The sequence below is a fragment of the Schistocerca serialis genome, chromosome 2, assembly GCF_023864345.2.
Source record: "Schistocerca serialis cubense isolate TAMUIC-IGC-003099 chromosome 2, iqSchSeri2.2, whole genome shotgun sequence".
Taxonomy (NCBI): domain Eukaryota; kingdom Metazoa; phylum Arthropoda; class Insecta; order Orthoptera; family Acrididae; genus Schistocerca; species Schistocerca serialis.
In genome coordinates this window covers 184,057,094-184,075,535 of record NC_064639.1, presented here as the reverse complement: position 1 = coordinate 184,075,535, position 18,442 = coordinate 184,057,094, and positions in this window count along the sequence as shown.

Below are 18,442 nucleotides of genomic sequence, written 5' to 3'. Positions count from 1 at the left end.
AAATTGTTTCTCTTAAAATGAACGTCTAACCTTTGGCACTTAGATTTCTGAGAGAAGAACAACGAGATGAAGGCAATTGTTAGACTCCTCTCCGTTGGAGGAAATCAGTTTGACAAAAGTAAACAATGTTGTAGAAATGGTAAATTCTAAATTTGATGTTGCCTTTGGGATCTAGATCAAACTAGGGACGAAGGTGCTTTCGAGACTCCTCAAGAATAATTTTTCCCGGTGACGAGAAAGGAATTATGAGATTTGGTTTCCGAATTTTGTAAAACAGGGAAAATGTTATTTTTAAATGTAGAATAACTTTACACATTATCGAATATATCACAATATGATGATAATGATGATGTTTAGTTTGTGGGGCGCTCAAGTGCGCGATTATCAGCGCCCGTACAAAGTCCCAACCTTTACTCAGTCCAGTCGCGACACTTTCCGGAATGACGGTGAAATGATGAGGACAACACAAACACCCAGTCTATCACAAGATGACCCAACTGCGAAACACACACTACGAAGGCTGATGCAGGAAGGCAGTCTTGACTGTGAAATACAATGGCTCAATAAATAGCCACAGTTAAAAATAGTACGGCAGAAAATTTGCATGTGGTATACGTAAAAATAACTGTGAGGCGAATGAGTTAACAGAACAAACTCGCGAACAGCGAAAAATCTACATCTTCGAATACAGCAACAAATATATCATGCAAGCTACTGAATTGTGGAGAGCAGAGGATGTTTCATAGCTAAATTAGTGATTTATTATTAAGCGAGGGGAGAATGACTGACTGTCAATATGCCTCTGAACGCTTCATAATCGCTGTAATTTTCGTGATCACACTTCATCCGACATATGATGAGTGCAGCAGAGTGGTCATGCAGCGTTCTTCAAGTAGAAATCCCTTAAATTCCGCTAGCAGGGTTTCGCAGATATCGCCTTTCTTCAATGGATTTCCATTTAAGTTCGCAGAGCGTTCCTTCTACAGTCTCCGAATTACTTCCATGTCTAATTTCATCCCCAATAGATATGGGCTCCAGATGTTAGAAAATCATAAATAGTCGCACTCTGTAAATTCCCTTACGGATGCACTGAACTTTTCCAGAGCCGTCCCAACTAAGTCTTCCATTCGACTTCTCCGATACTGATTTTGCTTCTCTTCTTGGTATTACTCTCAAATACTCACACGATCCAACGTGCTGAAGCATGTAATAGAAAACTGTCTGGCTCTCTCTCTCTTCGTTATGGACACAGTTTTTAATTTTCCACATATACAGTGATCTGCCACTCCTAAAACTAAATGTAAATTTCGTTCAAGTCATCCTAAATTTTCATAACTGTTTGACCATTTCATAACAGTGCTTACATATATGCGACAAAACTACTAACGTATAAAACTGAATCAGACCTCCAATAGTCCGCTGTAACTGTATTTGTTTAAGTCGACTACAGACTCATAGAACCGCTATCGCAACTTTTAAAATTATTGTGAATATGATGCTGTCTCATATGGTATAGGGTGTCACTTCAGAATACCGCAGAATAACAGTTGGCTTGTTAGGCAAAATTATCAGGCTACTTAAATTGATGAAAACCATCATCAATGATGAATGTCCAGTCTGTTAAAATCGCGAACGTCCAACGACGATCTTCAGAGAATTATCTCTTGGAGTTATGGAACCTCTCTGATAACTCGTTTATATATGGAACATTAGATGTCTTACTAAGCTTCCTTGGCGATTACACAATGCTGCTCTCATCCCTATTGAACATTCACCCCGCAGTAAAACATATTACGTTCTATTAGTCAAATATTCATTGAGACTACCACATCTGCGGATATGTCTGCATGAGCGTATCTCGGGTAGCAGTTGTTGAGGCGATGAACTGACGAATGTCTTTCGATAAAGTTAGAAGTCGATGTACGGAGAGGCTATTGTACTTGCAAGTAGCCAAACAAACAAGTAATCGAAATAAAAAAGTTGAGAAGTGAAGAGTGAATTATGCTGTTAGAAACAAGGCAATGATAAATCACGATACATTTAAGATGACAACATACCCGGGCAGGGATGCAGCGGTGAGGCCGAAAGAAGTGACTCGATGACGTCATCATTACCCTTCCGCTTCCCGCTCCACCTTTACCTACCTGTAAGTCAGTCAACGTCCCTTTCTTGCAAATAGGCCAAGTAGAGGGTCTAAGCCAACATACACATATTTCGTTCCCCCAATTACAGCGCAGTATTTTACCAGACATTAAGATGAAAAAGTCAATCAGAAAGTACCACAGAGTCAGCCATCTCGTTCTCTGTAACATACTTGGCGCCAAAACACGCCTGTACTTCGATCTTTGGACACTAGTTGGCACTAAGTAGAATGGACCTCCAAAATGAAATATCACATAATTATTTCCAAATCTAAGTTGTCTATGTTATTCTTTGTTTCTTTCTTTCTTTCGCCACTGCCTTTATCCCGCATTGTGCGCAGGGTCGGCAGGTTAAGTGCGGATTTTGCATGGTTAATTTGAAGGGGTGGCCAAATGCCCTTCCTGCCGCCACCCCATACCCCCCCGGACGGAATTAGTGAACCCCAGCTGTCTGCATCTAGTGTGAATGTGTTTCAGATGTCTGCGAGTCGTGTAACTGAGGCGGGACGTGGGGACCAGCCCGGTATTCACCTAGTAGGATGTGGAAAACCGCCTAAAAACCACATCCAGGCTGGCCGGCAACCCGGCAGCCGTCGGGCGGATTTGATCTGGGGCCGGCGCACCTACCCGAGTCCAGGAAGCAGCGCGTTATTGCTCTCGGCTACCGTGGCGGGTAAGTTGTTTGTGTTATTGTTCTGTTGCGATATAAAATATGTGTGACTCATTCATGAGCAACAGTGATTGAAAGTACGGGTTAAGCTGTATTTCTCGAGAACTATGATTCAATCTTTATAAGAAAGCAAAACAGCACTTTAAAGGAAGCAGAAAGCTGTCTGTCTTACTTATCAAACTACTTAAAGATTTGCACTATAACAGCGCAAAACACATTTACCTCACATTGTGGACTCTTCTGGTATAAGTTTCAGCTTAAGACACATTTTACACCTGAAATATGACTGTGGACACTCAAATTGTCATAATGTTATTCACACATCTAAATTATCTTTTGTGTTTATTAAAATACGTAAAGACGTTGGCACTTCGATCTTTGGCCTACCTGATGCTGCTTTACTGGTGGTACAAAGTTCGAACATCAATCACTTGATGTTTTTAAAAGTGTTTAAGTTATGCTTCACCTCACCAAGTACCCCTTTAAATGGAGAGGTGGAGAAGTATGTACTATATTTTATTATACACTAGAAAAATACAGCTGATGTTGTTAACTGATTTTATGTTTGCTGTACTTCGTGAAAATTCCGACGTAGTTTTATGTTTTCACAGGGCGACTCTTAGAGTCATGCTGAAGTGGGCTGCTAAATTTACCAATCAGAAGTATGGTGACAAGGCTCTCTAAAAAGTATAAGACTGTATCTCTCTCTTTATTTTCATAATTAACTGCTAAATACTGTAATACTTAGAGTTTACATCAAGATGAGATCTATAGGATGTTTAGCCGCTGCTCTCACATTTTCTTACAATTTAGCACGACATACTACACTAAAAATGAAGTATTTTGGAGAGATTTTTTATGGAGTATGTCATTTAAACCAAGTATAGCTGCAAAAAGCACCAAACACGCCAAATTATGATCACCATGGCGAGTGCTATGTTTGCCACGGACAAGTGTAATGTAGGCTGTCTGTTTAGTGGATACTACAGGACACTTCGATCTTCTTAGTTTTAACATCCGAATTGAATATATATTCGGTGAGGTAAGAAACACGCGATGCTATGCTGTCAACTACCCACTTTCAGCTACCTTTCCAAGTCACCCACACATTATTCCTTTAGCTGCCAAAGCTACTGCACATTGGAAGCTGGTATTTAATACATTTAGACAGTCTTCCACAGGACCAAGCACACCTTCCATTCCGTATTGTTATTCACAGCTTCCAGTCTGGTAATTCCATGTTATTCTCATGGAAGAGATAAAAGTTTCTTATAGACAGTGCGCCTCTAGAGCTGAGTGGTCAGCCTCGCAGATCAATTTCTGACCGTGTTGGAGACGTTCTCCATTCCAGGTCTGGGTGCTGTGTTGTCTTCATCAACATTTCTCCCTGACAGACACGCAGATGTGTCGTCTAATAAAAAGACTTGCACCAGGCGACCGGTCTGCTCTAGGGGAGGACCTAGTCACATGCGCGTTTGATTTCATTTATCATAGACGTACACCACGGACAGTTTTTAAAATCGGTAAATGGTTATCGACATCACTGTTCACTCTTGAGCTTGTGATTTTACTTACAAAATTGTTCTCTGTTTAGTCTACAGCTGAAGCTCATTCACATTAAAATGCCTACTCCCACTGGATTAACAGAGGAGAAGGTATAGGATGGATATCAGAACGAATAGAAGCATTAGCTCTACCTATTAACACCCTTATCCTAAGACTTACCCTCACTCTCGATCTGTGCTTTGTAGCAGCTATTGTCACCAGCTATTAAATTTGACTAAAGCTCAGCTTATTTATTTCGCTGTTATTAGTAATTTACTGCGAGAAACGTATAACACAGAATGCAATACCTCTCCACTTCTACATAATTACTGTTGTTATACACTGCTGATATTCCTTCTGGAAAGACATCTCGGAGTCGCTGTACGTACACGTTAGCCTTCCTTCCCTATAAGAACTGTTCAGTTCTGGGTGATGCTATTTGATATTTCTAGGTAATAATGAATACAAAATAAACACAATTTTTAATCAACCGACATGCACAAAGTAAAGTATTTTTACTCAGATATTTTGTCCGTTTTGAGTGACTGCTGTTACTAGCGTATTTTAACTAGTTAAAGTGATACTACTGCAACCTCAAATCGTCCTACAGTAGCTGGGAAACCTCTTACGACTACATGATTTTTAAAATTAGGAAGTAAGGTGTGATATATTTAAAACGTGGAGCAAAAAATGAAAGAGGAACTGAAAAATTTTGTGTGCATGCCATTTTAAGGAAACGATATAGTCCCAAATTACGTACAAAAGATACACGAACGTCAAAGTTACTCCATATGGACTCCGGGCAGTGATACCGTTGAAATCAGTGTTATCTACAAAGTTATTACCCCGCTAGGTTGGGAAAGTGTCAAGTGCGCAGGTGTTACATACCCTCGATCGTTGAGGGCTGGATTTACATTAAATCAAGGAGACGTAGCGTTGTTTCGAAATTTATTATGCGTTAGCGGGCCTTCGGCGCTAAAGACCGGGACAAAACGAGTCTACAATAACAGTCGTGACAGATATTAAAACTTCTACCTTTTTGCGAAATGTCAAATGTGTAGCGCGAGCTGGATAAGTGAATTACGTAATTTACATAATACACTCCTGGAAATTGAAATAAGAACACCGTGAATTCATTGTCCCAGGAAGGGGAAACTTTATTGACACATTCCTGGGGTCAGATACATCACATGATCACACTGACAGAACCACAGGCACTTAGACACAGGCAACAGAGCATGCACAATGTCGGCACTAGTACAGTGTATATCCACCTTTCGCAGCAATGCAGGCTGCTATTCTCCCATGGAGACGATCGTAGAGATGCTGGATGTAGTCCTGTGGAACGGCTTGCCATGCCATTTCCACCTGGCGCCTCAGTTGGACCAGCGTTCGTGCTGGACGTGCAGACCGCGTGAGACGACGCTTCATCCAGTCCCAAACATGCTCAATGGCGGACAGATCCGGAGATCTTGCTGGCCAGGGTAGTTGACTTACACCTTCCAGAGCACGTTGGGTGGCACGGGATACATGCGGACGTCCATTGTCCTGTTGGAACAGCAAGTTTCCTTGCCGGTCTAGGAATGGTAGAACGATGGGTTCGATGACGGTTTGGATGTACCGTGCACTATTCAGTGTCCCCTCGACGATCACCAGTGGTGTACGGCCAGTGTAGGAGATCGCTCCCCACACCATGATGCCGGGTGTTGGCCCTGTGTGCCTCGGTCGTATGCAGTCCTGATTGTGGCGCTCACCTGCACGGCGCCAAATACGCATACGACCATCATTGGCACCAAGGCAGAAGCGACTCTCATCGCTGAAGACGACACGTCTCCATTCGTCCCTCCATTCACGCCTGTCGCGACACCACTGGAGGCGGGCTGCACGATGTTGGGGCGTGAGCGGAAGACGGCCTAACGGTGTGCGGGACCGTAGCCCAGCTTCATGGAGACGGTTGCGAATGGTCCTCGCCGATACCCCAGGAGCAACAGTGTCCCTAATTTGCTGGGAAATGGCGGTGCGGTCCCCTACGGCACTGCGTAGGATCCTACGGTCTTGGCGTGCATCCGTGCGTCGCTGCGGTCCGGTCCCAGGTCGACGGGCACGTGCACCTTCCGCCGACCACTGGCAACAACATCGATGTACTGTGGAGACCTCACGCCCCACGTGTTGAGCAATTCGGCGGTACGTCCACCCGGCCTCCCGCGTGCCCACTATACGCCCTCGCTCAAAGTCCGTCAGCTGCACATACGGTTCACGTCCACGCTGTCGCGGCATGCTACCAGTGTTAAAGACTGCGATGGAGCTCCGTATGCCACGGCAAACTGGCTGACACTGACGGCGGCGGTGCACAAATGCTGCGCAGCTAGCGCCATTCGACGGCCAACACCGCGGTTCCTGGTGTGTCCGCTGTGCCGTGCGTGTGATCATTGCTTGTACAGCCGTCTCGCAGTGTCCGGAGCAAGTATGGTGGGTCTGACACACCGGTGTCAATGTGTTCTTTTTTCCATTTCCAGGAGTGTATATAGACAGTTTTGCGTTATACTGTTAGAGGAAAGAGTTCATTGAATTTGGAACACAGAATTTCGTCTAGTGCTTCCAGCTGATAAAATTATTGCTGGGCTTTTACTTCTCAAACAAAAACGAGACTTTACGTATCTTAATGTATACCACTCATGATGTGAGTCTCAGCAATTTACAGCTCATGTCTAAGGAATTTACAATCGTAGTGCACTATGTGAAGCACGTTAATACGAAGTCAGCTAGCGTAATTGTATGGAAGTCAATTATTATACTGAGAACATCCCCTTTAATGTTACGAGACCGACAGAAATCTGTCCGTAATAAAATACTGTTCTCCCGTAAGGAGAAAAGCTGATCGTCAACAGTGGATGAGTAAACAGAACGCGCTGGATCACACAGTGAGAAGGGCAGCACGAATGTAGTATTAGATCATCTGAGCAACATTTTAAGTAATAAGAATGTGTCCTACGTACGGGGCAACATGTGGTCACACGCTATTTGCACTGGAGACTGAGGTAAAAATTAATTTTCGCGTAATTCCTGGCAGATCTTCCCAGAATGTAATGGGATTACTGTATAAATTAGTTTTCCGTTATACTGTTAGCGGAACGATTTCATTGAATTTCGAACAAAAAATTTCATCTGGTGCTTCGAGCCGATAAAATTATTACTGGGTTTTTACTTCTAAAACAAAAATTAGATTGTCTGGGTGTTAATGTATAGCATTCTTGATTTACGTGAAAGTCTGAGCGAATTTCAGCACATGTGCCAGGAATCCACAAAAGTAGAATGTCATCTAAAAGCATGTAGTTCCAGTAGTGCTATAAAATTACAATTTCGTTTGATGGTGTCGACGTATAAATGGAAAATTTGAACCCTATTCTAAAAGTGTGTAGATTACGTAATCGACTTACACAGTGCACGCTGCACTTTTGGCATATCATAAATAGAGCGAAGCTATATTCTTGGTCACGACTGTTGTTGGATGTGGTAGGCTCGTTTTGGCTACGTCTTTAGCGCCGATGTGACGGCACCGCGTGATAAATTTCGTTAAATTAGTTTATACTGTAGTACAATATCAGTGAAATAATTTAACAGAAATAATTCAGTCAAAAACTTGCTCCTGACCACCAAACTGACGTCATTTGGATTAATTAGGTAGCATGTTACACTTGAAAAACCCATCCCCCTCCTGAGATATTAGGAAAGGAACACAAATGTAACAAACATACATGTTGTTTCTCTTGTGGGATTGAGCCAGGAGACTGGCTTTATGCAGCTCTGCAGGTTACTCTATTCGGAGCAAGCTTCTTCACCTCTGCCTGACTACTGCAACGCTCATCAATTTGAAACTGCACGCTATAGACTAGCATTTATCTTCTTCTATGATTTTTACCCCTTCCTCCCTCCCCCTCCCCACACACACATAAACCCTCTCATTACCTAATTCATGGTTACTTCATACGTTGTGTCCTATCAAACTATCTTTTCTTTTATTCAAGTTGTAAACAAATTACTTTCTTGAGCAACAGCAGTCAGAATCACTTTATAAGTTATTCGAACAACGCATCTGACCAGTATTCTTTTTTAGCACCATGTTTCAAGTTCTGTTCTGTCCTTTTCTGAACAGTTTCTCATCCTCACTTTACTTTTGTACAAAACTGCTCTCTTTAGATGTCAACAAACTTCTCTTTTACAGAAACACATTTCTTGCTATTGCCACTCTGTATCGTATATACTCTCTACTTCGCACATCAACAGTTATTCTGCTACCCAAATATCAAAATTCTTGTACTATTTTTTGTGCTTCTTTTCTTTATCTAATTCTATCAGCATTCCCTGATTTTATTCAACTGCACCACTGTATGTTTTACTTTTTTTGATGTTCATTTTGCAACCTTTTCCCTAGACATGATTCATTGCTCTCGTTTGCCCTCGTTTGGCTACACTCAAACCATTTGCTTCGTTTCCCTGAGCTACAATTCCCTTTCTAAACGTCTCCCTCATTTCATTTTCTTTCCATTATGGCAGTGCCTGTGAGTTTACTGGTGAATGAGGTTATGCTGGGCAGTGTGGTTTCGCTGAGTGTCTCCTTCGAATCCAGGTATTCGTAAGGAAAAAGGCCCTTGTTTGCCTAAAAAGCTGAAACTTTGCATCATTGGGATGTGCAAATTCTCCTGACACATTCTCTCGTCAACTTTCTGAAGAAAGGTGTACATGTATATAATCAATCCAGGATGCAGAGTAACTATTCTTAATGTGATTCTCTAGGAGAAGGAAATGTAGTTTTCTACATTATTCAGTATAACACTGACTTTATAAAGTTTGAAGCTGAAACAATCCAAATGCTCAACAAGAAATTGAGCCTCATAACAGCTCAAATTATGACATGAGTAGACTATTTTAGTAGGTTCTTGCTCAGTTCTAGTTCACTAGCTCACTTGTACCTCATGAGCTAGCTCTCTAGAACCAACTAAAGCACTCACTATAACCCACTTTTCACTTGTACCTCATATAATTTCATGTAAAAAAAGTCTATTTTATATTAAATTAATTAGCAAATTAATAAAAATGAATATTTTTTGTATCACATTCATCAATTTTCAGAGTAATTTTTTCATATAAAAGGTGGATGTAAGGAAAAAAATTTAATATTTTTTATAAATAGTAAATATAACAAAATTAATAAAATCAATTATGTTGAACATAAGAAATCTGTTTCTTGCCCAAAATTTTACGAATTCTTTCTTTTTGAGCAGCCATAATACTGATATGAACTGTTGACTTATCATGGCTTTTTAAATGTTTGCTTGACTACAGTTCTACCACAGTCAAATATAACTTTCATTTTCATGTATTTATTTTTACATTCTTTACAAACACAACAATATCCTTCCAGCTGATACCTATCTTTATGAATTTTTTCAATATTCTTTTTCTTTAGACAGTGACAGTAATGCTTTAGCTGCTTGGTATTGTCCGTTTAAGGATTATAAAATTTAATAGACAGTGGATTCCAGATCTTGAAATTCATTCTCAAAAAATGCAAAACGTTCGGTATTGAAAACCTTCTACTCCATTATTCCTATAGACCAACCTTCTGGCCTCTAACCTTCTGTACATCAGTGCACCATGGAGACCTACCTCTGAGTTAAGTGTGTCCTTTTATTTTGGGGTGATACACACCACCCACTCTTTATGACATGTTTCAAACCCATATATGGGGTGGTGATTACCTGTACAGAAGTGATGATAGAAAACGTTTTGTCAAATGGCTATCTATCCTCTACACTAGTGATGCTTTGATGACTTCGTGAGATGATGGCCAACATCTTTCAGCCTGTGTACTCAGTTTAGAGATTTTATAGAGTAAAGATTTGCAAAGATTGTGTGTGTAGTTGGTATTTGAGTAAAAAGTACATTCTAAAAGCACCACTTTATTTTGGACATAAGTATATGATTTTCTTCAGATTATTGTACTTCTTTTGAAGAGACGAAGTGAAAATTACATGTAAATTTTAGTATGAATAGTGAAAAGAAAAAAAATTAACTTTTGCTTAAAGTGAAACATGTTCCTCTATTATTTTCAATGGCACGTACATCAGCGCCATCTCTGAACTGCATAGTTAACGATGAAAGAGAATGCTTATGTAAGTCAGGCTCTGAAGAGCATGAGAGAGTGTTTACATAAGTCACTCAGCATGTGACCTTGCTTGCAGGCTTAGAACTACCCATTGATCTCACACAAACATTAACCGATTTTGAAAATACAAAATTTTAACATACTAAAGTTGATCAGTCTCTATTTTCTCTGTATTTCTGAAAAAACTTCAAAATGAAATGCAAACATGCAGTGAAGATTTCTTTAACATTTTTCTAATTTTTTATTCATTTATTGTTAAAACTTTTCAGTAAGTATTCTGTGCTATGTATCGTCGGTTAAATTTTTCTTAGCATACACTGTTGCACATGCTAAAGCGTCAGTAGGAATTTTTTCATTAAAACTTGCACAAAGTTTCATAGTCAATTCCTGTGAACATATAATATCCTTTCTACATGTCATTCTAAGAACATAGATAGCATAGTTCGTCTGATTTGAGCGGTGTGACTCATTTAAAATCGAGAAATGCATTGTATGCTTTGAGAAAACTGCTTAGTGGCTTACTATCCCACATTGCCTGGGGGAAATTTTCTCTTCTTCCATTTTTAAAGTATATATGCTGTAGATTAACATGGTCGAATAATGAAGAGACAAGTAACTGATTGTTTTTGCGATTTGTCTGAAATGTAACAAATATGAAACATAGCACATCAAATTCCACTTACTTATAGTAATTTATGATATCTAGTTCGAAATTTATCTTTACACTCAGTCTTGCAACTTCTTCACTTTGAGGTTCGTAAAGAAATGTCGAACTTCTGGATTTTTCAGAATGTTATCTCGTTTTTCTAACTTGCAAATTGGTTCATAATTAACAATTAAACTGTGCCACAAAACATTTGTGAAGCATAGTCTTCATCCTGCAGCATTTCTTCATCTTCAAGCTTCCTCTTGGCATTCCTTGTAGCACTTCTTGCTTCTTTGGTAACTTGAAGAGTGGATCTTTTAGTTCCATGCACCCATTGTCTGTCATATGCAAGCAACTGATCTTCCATGTTAGAGCCAAATCTGAAATCCAAAATTCTCAAGACTTCCAACCTCCCTATCACTCCATAATTGAAACATATCACTGCTTCTAGTACACCAACTTTTAATGTATGTAGTCCTACAAAAACATTCTTGGGTAATCTTCCGCATATGCAATGGTTGAAATTTTCCTCTGTATTCTGAGTGCCCCCATGAATACATTTACTAAGTAAAACAGTGTCATTAAGATCTCTAAAAATTTGTTCTTTCCTACATAACAGGCTCAGGAAGAGAATGCTTATGATGGTATATTTGACCACTTCCTTTTGATTTTTGGTAACCACACCAAGAATCTGCTGCTTTAAGGCAAATTCCATGAACAGGGTGGTAATCTGTGGACAACTTATGAAAGCAGGTGGCCCATACAGCTATTCTCATTGCTGTAACATCATTCAGAGGTTCTGTTCGTCTAATGGTCAGTCCATAATAACTCTGAAGAAGGTGTGTTTCAGTTTCCATCAATCTGCCTTGGCCAGACATAGATTTTCCATCAGATAGCTACTTTCCTTTGATTTCTCTTCGTACCTTCCTCAATCTAGCACCAATTCTCTTTTGCACATGTCCACAACACTTCAGTTTTGTAACCAAGGTATTCCCATGAACACTGAACTCATTAATTTTATTGATAGCTTTAGAGTCCCCATCGCCTAGGTATTTCGTATATCTAATGTTATAAACAGGCAACGACCTCTGAAATATTTTTAGAGTTCCATCACACTCCATACCTCCACCTCCATACCTCCACATAATTTTTAGAACATGGATGTTCAATATGTCCTTCTGTGTTACCATGGCAGGTGTGGCAGTACATATATAAGCAATCAACATCAACAACTTTTACGTTCTGCAGAGAAGTAGCACTTACAACACCATTCAAGGAACGAGGTCTGGCTGTCTGCTGTGACCAAGCGCTTCTAGGCGCTTCAGGATGGAACCGCACAACTACTACGGTCGAAGGTCTGAATCCTGTCTCAGGCATGGATGTGTGTGATGTCCTTAGGTTAGTTAGGTTTAAGTAGTTCTAAGTTCTAGGGGACTGATGACCTCAGATGTTAAGTCCCATAGTGCTCAGAGCCGTTTTTTTAAGATGTCCTTGACGTCGCCATGTCCCATCAAGTGCAACAGCAGTGTCCTGTGTTCCGCTAATAATCACAGTTCCTTATACTGCACATTCCGTAGATGCTTTAGACACAATTGTCAAGACACCTAATAGTACTTTTATCTACTTTCTGAACCTACAGGGAGGTGGAGGAAGATCCATCAATCCACAAAACGTTTGAGCACCCTTTTTCGTTTTCCTATTGCACACATTACATACACTAACTTCAAATTCACATCGTATGAATATGCACAATGTTCGAAGTGATTTTCGGGGTAGATGTATTGTAGGATCTACACAGAGTAACTAATTTTGACACTAAACCATTCCTGCTATTGTGTTGTTCAGTTATTTCCAGATAGCCTGCGCCATCACATTGTTTACATTTCACCACTTGATTTATCAAAGAAGATAAGATGTGCACTTCAACAATAACAAATAAACTACAAAGAGCATCATTGTTCACACAAAAATTTGAATCACTAGAAGGCATGCCATATGGGAGTTCCTTTCCTGAAGAAGTGATTCATAAGTTGCTTTCAACAGTGTGGCTTGTTTTGTTTGTGAACTGGTTACCACAGAATTTCCTTTTATTGAATTTCTTGATGTGTGGCATATTTCGTATTTATTGCACACTAAAGGATATGTACTTCCACAAATATATGTAGCACCTGGGCATCAAACATTCAGTAACATGCGAACAAACTGCTTCAGCAAAACAAAAGTAAATAATCATTTAAAGACACCAGAAACCTGCACTGTACCAACATATACAATGTATCACATGTATAAACGCTGGAAACAGAATTCAAAGCTCTTTTCGAAATATTACTGATTTCTGTAACAGAAATCAAAAACAGAATCATGTCATACATGACCATAACTTTAAAGTTTGGTATACATAGGTCATTTTTTATTTGGAACCCTATAATGTGTATATCAATGTAATCAGGAAAGACTATATAATTTAATATAATAAAAATTTTCAATTTTTTCACAATTTATAAATACTGTGTGTATCCTTAATGTCAATCAGATTGTCATTTTCATCAGTTATATTAATTCCTGTATCCTGGATATGATCAAAAATATGTACAGGATAATGTGGTTTTTAAATGATTGGTCTTCCAAATTCAGCATTTGGTTTAAATGAAGCAATAATATTCGTTTGCCTATGAACATCATTAGTATGTTTAAACAAGCATTCCATCAGCTAGATTAAAAATTTATATTTATAAATTCAAATAGAATCATTTTACGAATGTCTTTAGCAACAATCTCTTTATTAGCTACAGAACCTTGTTACTAAATCCTAATATACTACCATTACCATCTTTCATATCCATGTATAATTTTACATCACTTTCGATAACAATTATATTTAAAATTTCTTCTACTCTAATTCAATATCTGAATTTTTTTAATGAATAATTTTTTTTTAAATTTTCAAACTATACTTACCTACAGAAATTTGTATCATCTCTCCATTGCAATATAATTTATTCATTTTTAAATGTAATATTTTGTGTTGGGAGAGTTGAATAAAAGCCAATTAGTGAAACATTTAATCTTTTTTTAAGATTAGATGACCTACCAATCAATTCAAATAGGTATTCCAATTATATTAACGGAAATTTATTTAAATAAATGTCAGATTGGGAACCAAAAATAAGAATCCCAGAAAAAGAAATGAGAATGTAGACATGGTAAACATGTACCAAATTCTAATTAACAATTGTTGTGGAAAAACGACATTATTAATCAAAAGTTGAACTGGACAAAATTAATCATTTGTATGTTCATTAAAAAAGCTTAAACTAACCTAAATATCAAGAATTTGTTAAAAGATATGAAAATTTAAAGATGACCACAATGATAAAATTACTACTGTCACTGACAATAATGAAGAAATTATCCCATTAGATCAATGTCTACATTGTTCAGCAGTAGTATTTGTTGACTTCATACATAAGAATCAGGATGTAGTTGGAGAATATGTTACTAGAGGAGACATAAATGAATAGAATATTTTTGTTTAACTCAAATTTACTCAAAAATAGCAAAACAGTTAGTCAAGAAATAATTATTATCTCTTAATTCTTTTGAGACAAGATGGGACAAGTTTAAATTGTATAAGAATCAGGATGTAGTTAGAGAATATGTTACTAGAGGAAGACATAAATAAATAGAATATTTTTGTTTAACTCAAATTTACTTAAAAATAGCAAAACAGTTAGTCAAGAAATAATTATTATCTCTTAATTCTTTTGAGACAAGATGGGACAAATTTAAATTGTATTTATCATGAGTTTCTTGATGCTGATTTACAGTTTGATGACTTTAAACATATGTGTAGTAAATATTGGAACGAACAATTTCAATTTTTTACAATAGAGATGGCTAGAAAAGAGAATGAATAAGTTCAAAAATAAAATTCAAAATTTCATTGAAACATAACTGTTAAATATACATTTTAGATGATAAATTGCTTAATTAATGTTTTTATTTGTAAGAAATGTATAGCAAAATACAACTCAGAAGTTGTTAAAAAAACTAAAAGAAATAGAAAGAAAGCTGAAGAATTGATACAAAATTCAAGGTTTGGGAAAAAGAACAATGAACTAAGTATGAGAAATATACATTTGATCAACCAATTATTGTTACTTTTGAACAAGTAAAACATGGAAGTGAAGTTTACTTGATAATGTTTTGAAACCTATTGAAGAAAATAGAGAAGTAGAAAAAGAAATGGTTCTTTATAATGAACAACCTCATCTACAAGAATTTGGAGACTTTATATCAATTAGAAAACTATACAATTTGTCTGATGAATTCCTGGTAAGTATGACTTTACATGAAGTGAATCAGAAATTCAAGCACCATTGAATAAATATAAAGAAGAGAAAAAAGGTGTTTTAAAAAAATAATGGAGATGCACTCTGATAAAAAATAAATGAGGATAATGTTTAAAATAATAATTTTAGTGAGAGGATGTTAAAGTGTATTTAGCATAATGAATCTCCAACTTTTGAAAAAAAAACCTTTGATAGATTTCAATTTGTAGGGCCTTTTTTGCAGTTTATTTCAATGGTAATGATTAAAAATTCGTACAAAAGCATATAAGGCACAGGTGGTCTAATGAATGTGTTAACTAAAAAACAAATTACTGTTGATGATATGGATAAAAAATTTTATTCTGCTGATTTACCAAATTATGCAGATATATTGTACGGTTCAGGGGATTTGTATTCTGATAGTAACCCAAATGAAAGGTAATCAAGTACAGGTAAAAAATACAATAAACTGATAAAAGAAATTATCATGTATTTTTCAAACGTATATCAACCATCATCAGATTCAGATTATTCAGATGCAAAAACAGGCAAATGTTTAGTTAAAAAATTGACAGAAAAGCGAGTTGAATATGTTTGGATGAATAATGTTAGAAATTTAATCGATAGGTTAGCAATAATTCATGATGAAGAATCAGCTGGAAATAAAAATTATCATAATGAAAAAGTTGGCATAGCACAACTGTTAACAAATAAATTTACTGGTTTCATAGTAAATAATCCTAAAACAATTCTGTATGTGATTAGATTTTGGAAAAGTGAAAAACATGCCAAAGGATTTGAGATGCATCTTCCAGATCATCAGTACTGTAGGCGTGGGACCATGAATTTATCCATTAGTTGAAGCCTGCAAAAACATGATATTGGCCATATAAATAACAAAGATTTCATATCTAGCTACAAAGCAGATAAAAAACTTCAGTTATCTGAAAAACAAAGAATTCATGCAAATGATACTTCATTCGGAGAAAAATAGATGTAACTGCAGATAGAGCTATCATGTATATAAAACGAAAATTAGGTATGGTAATTGAACTAGCGCCAGCTGGAGTAGCATGCAGTCCGGAGACTGCTTCAGCAAATGGTGGCTTTTACTGCAGTTTGATTAAAGGTGGTGGGGATTGTAAAATCATTGATCTTTATAAAACAAATTTTTAATTAGAAAAAGAATAAAAAAAGCTGAATATACAATTTTTAATGTAAAACTTCCTGGCAGATTAAAACTGTGTGCCGGACTGAGAGTCGAACTCGGGGCCTCTGCTTTTCGCAGGCAAGTGCTCTACCAACTGAGCTACCCAAGCACCACTCAATCCCCATCATCGCAGCTTCACTTCTGGCAGTACCTCATCTCCTACCTTCCAATGTAGTTGTTAATCTGTTCATGTAGTTGTTAATCTGTTAATAAAACAGATTTAACTCCATTCTTAAACAATGTAAGTCATCTTATAAAAAAGTGTGTGATAACCAAATTATTGAATTTATTTTTAGGACTGGAGGTGACAAAATATACAGATTTTGGACTATAGATTCATTCTAAAAAATTTGTATTATTGGTCGAAATATAAATAAAGTATTATCTGCTAACGACTTTGGTTTGCAGTAAGTGTCTATGATAGCAAACAAATTACTTTTTGTGCTATACAATAAAAATATTCTGTTAAAACTGTTCCAGTTGATGTAAAGTTAATCATATTTGTTGAAATAATTTAAATCTTCTTAAATTTTTATTCTATATAAATGGAAAATCATATCTACTGTTTGAAGTGTAAAAGGTTTACTGACACACACAATCCTTAAAGAGCAGCAACTAAAAATGGAAGACTAAGAATTGAAGGAATTTGTACAGCATGTAAAACTAAAGAGTAAATCCATTAAAATATTTTGTAGATGAAGGAATACATTCATGCAAAGAAGTTATTAATGAATTACATATACCAACGAGAAAATTTTAAAAGAAGAAATGTAATTTCTCTCAATATAGATGGGTTATGGCAAGCAGATGTAGTAGAAATGCATTCTGGAATATGAAAAGGAATTTCAAAAATAAATAAAAGATATAAATATTTATTAACTGTCATAGAAGTTTTTTCAAAATTTGCTGGAGCTATTCCAGTTAAAGATAAAACAGGTAAAATGTAGCTGATGCTTTTGAAAAAAATATTTAGAGTGAAGTCACCAAAAACTTACCAAACACAGTGTTAAAAATTTTATAATACAAATATTCGAGAATTTACGAAAAAAAATAATAATAATCATTATTCAGCTTTTACATAATTAAAAGCATCTGTTGTTGAACGATTAGACAGAACACTTAAAGAAGAGATGTGAAAAAAGTTTTCTCTTCAAGGAAATTATATACAGACTGTACCAATTTCTAAAATGTTAGGAATATAAAGTCACAAAACATATAACTGTAAGAATGAAACTCTTAGAAGTTAATTAAAGTAAATATTAACCAATTGTTGTAGTGGCTAAAGAAAAACAAATAACTTTAAAAAAGGAGATAAAGTCACATCAGCAAACTTTAAGTCCTTTCTGAAAATGATTAAACAGCCAACTGGTCAACAGAATGTTTTTAAAATGAATATGTTATTCGTTCCAATCCAATCGCACATAAATTGAAAGACTTAAGTGGTGAACAAATAATAGGAAACTTTTATTAGTATGAATTACAGAAAACAAGACATCATCAGATATGTCTTGTTGGAAATATATTGGGAAAGAAAGGTATATGTCAGGTGGTTTTGAGCTAATAATACACACAACAATTGGGTAAATGAAAATTATACTGTCTTACCAGAAGATTTTATGAGAGAATTTCAAAATAAAGTAAATTAGAGTCTTATATCTGTGTTCCAAAACAATTAACTGAAAGAATTATCAGAGAATTTCAAGACAAACTGAGCTGAAGGTATATATCACAAA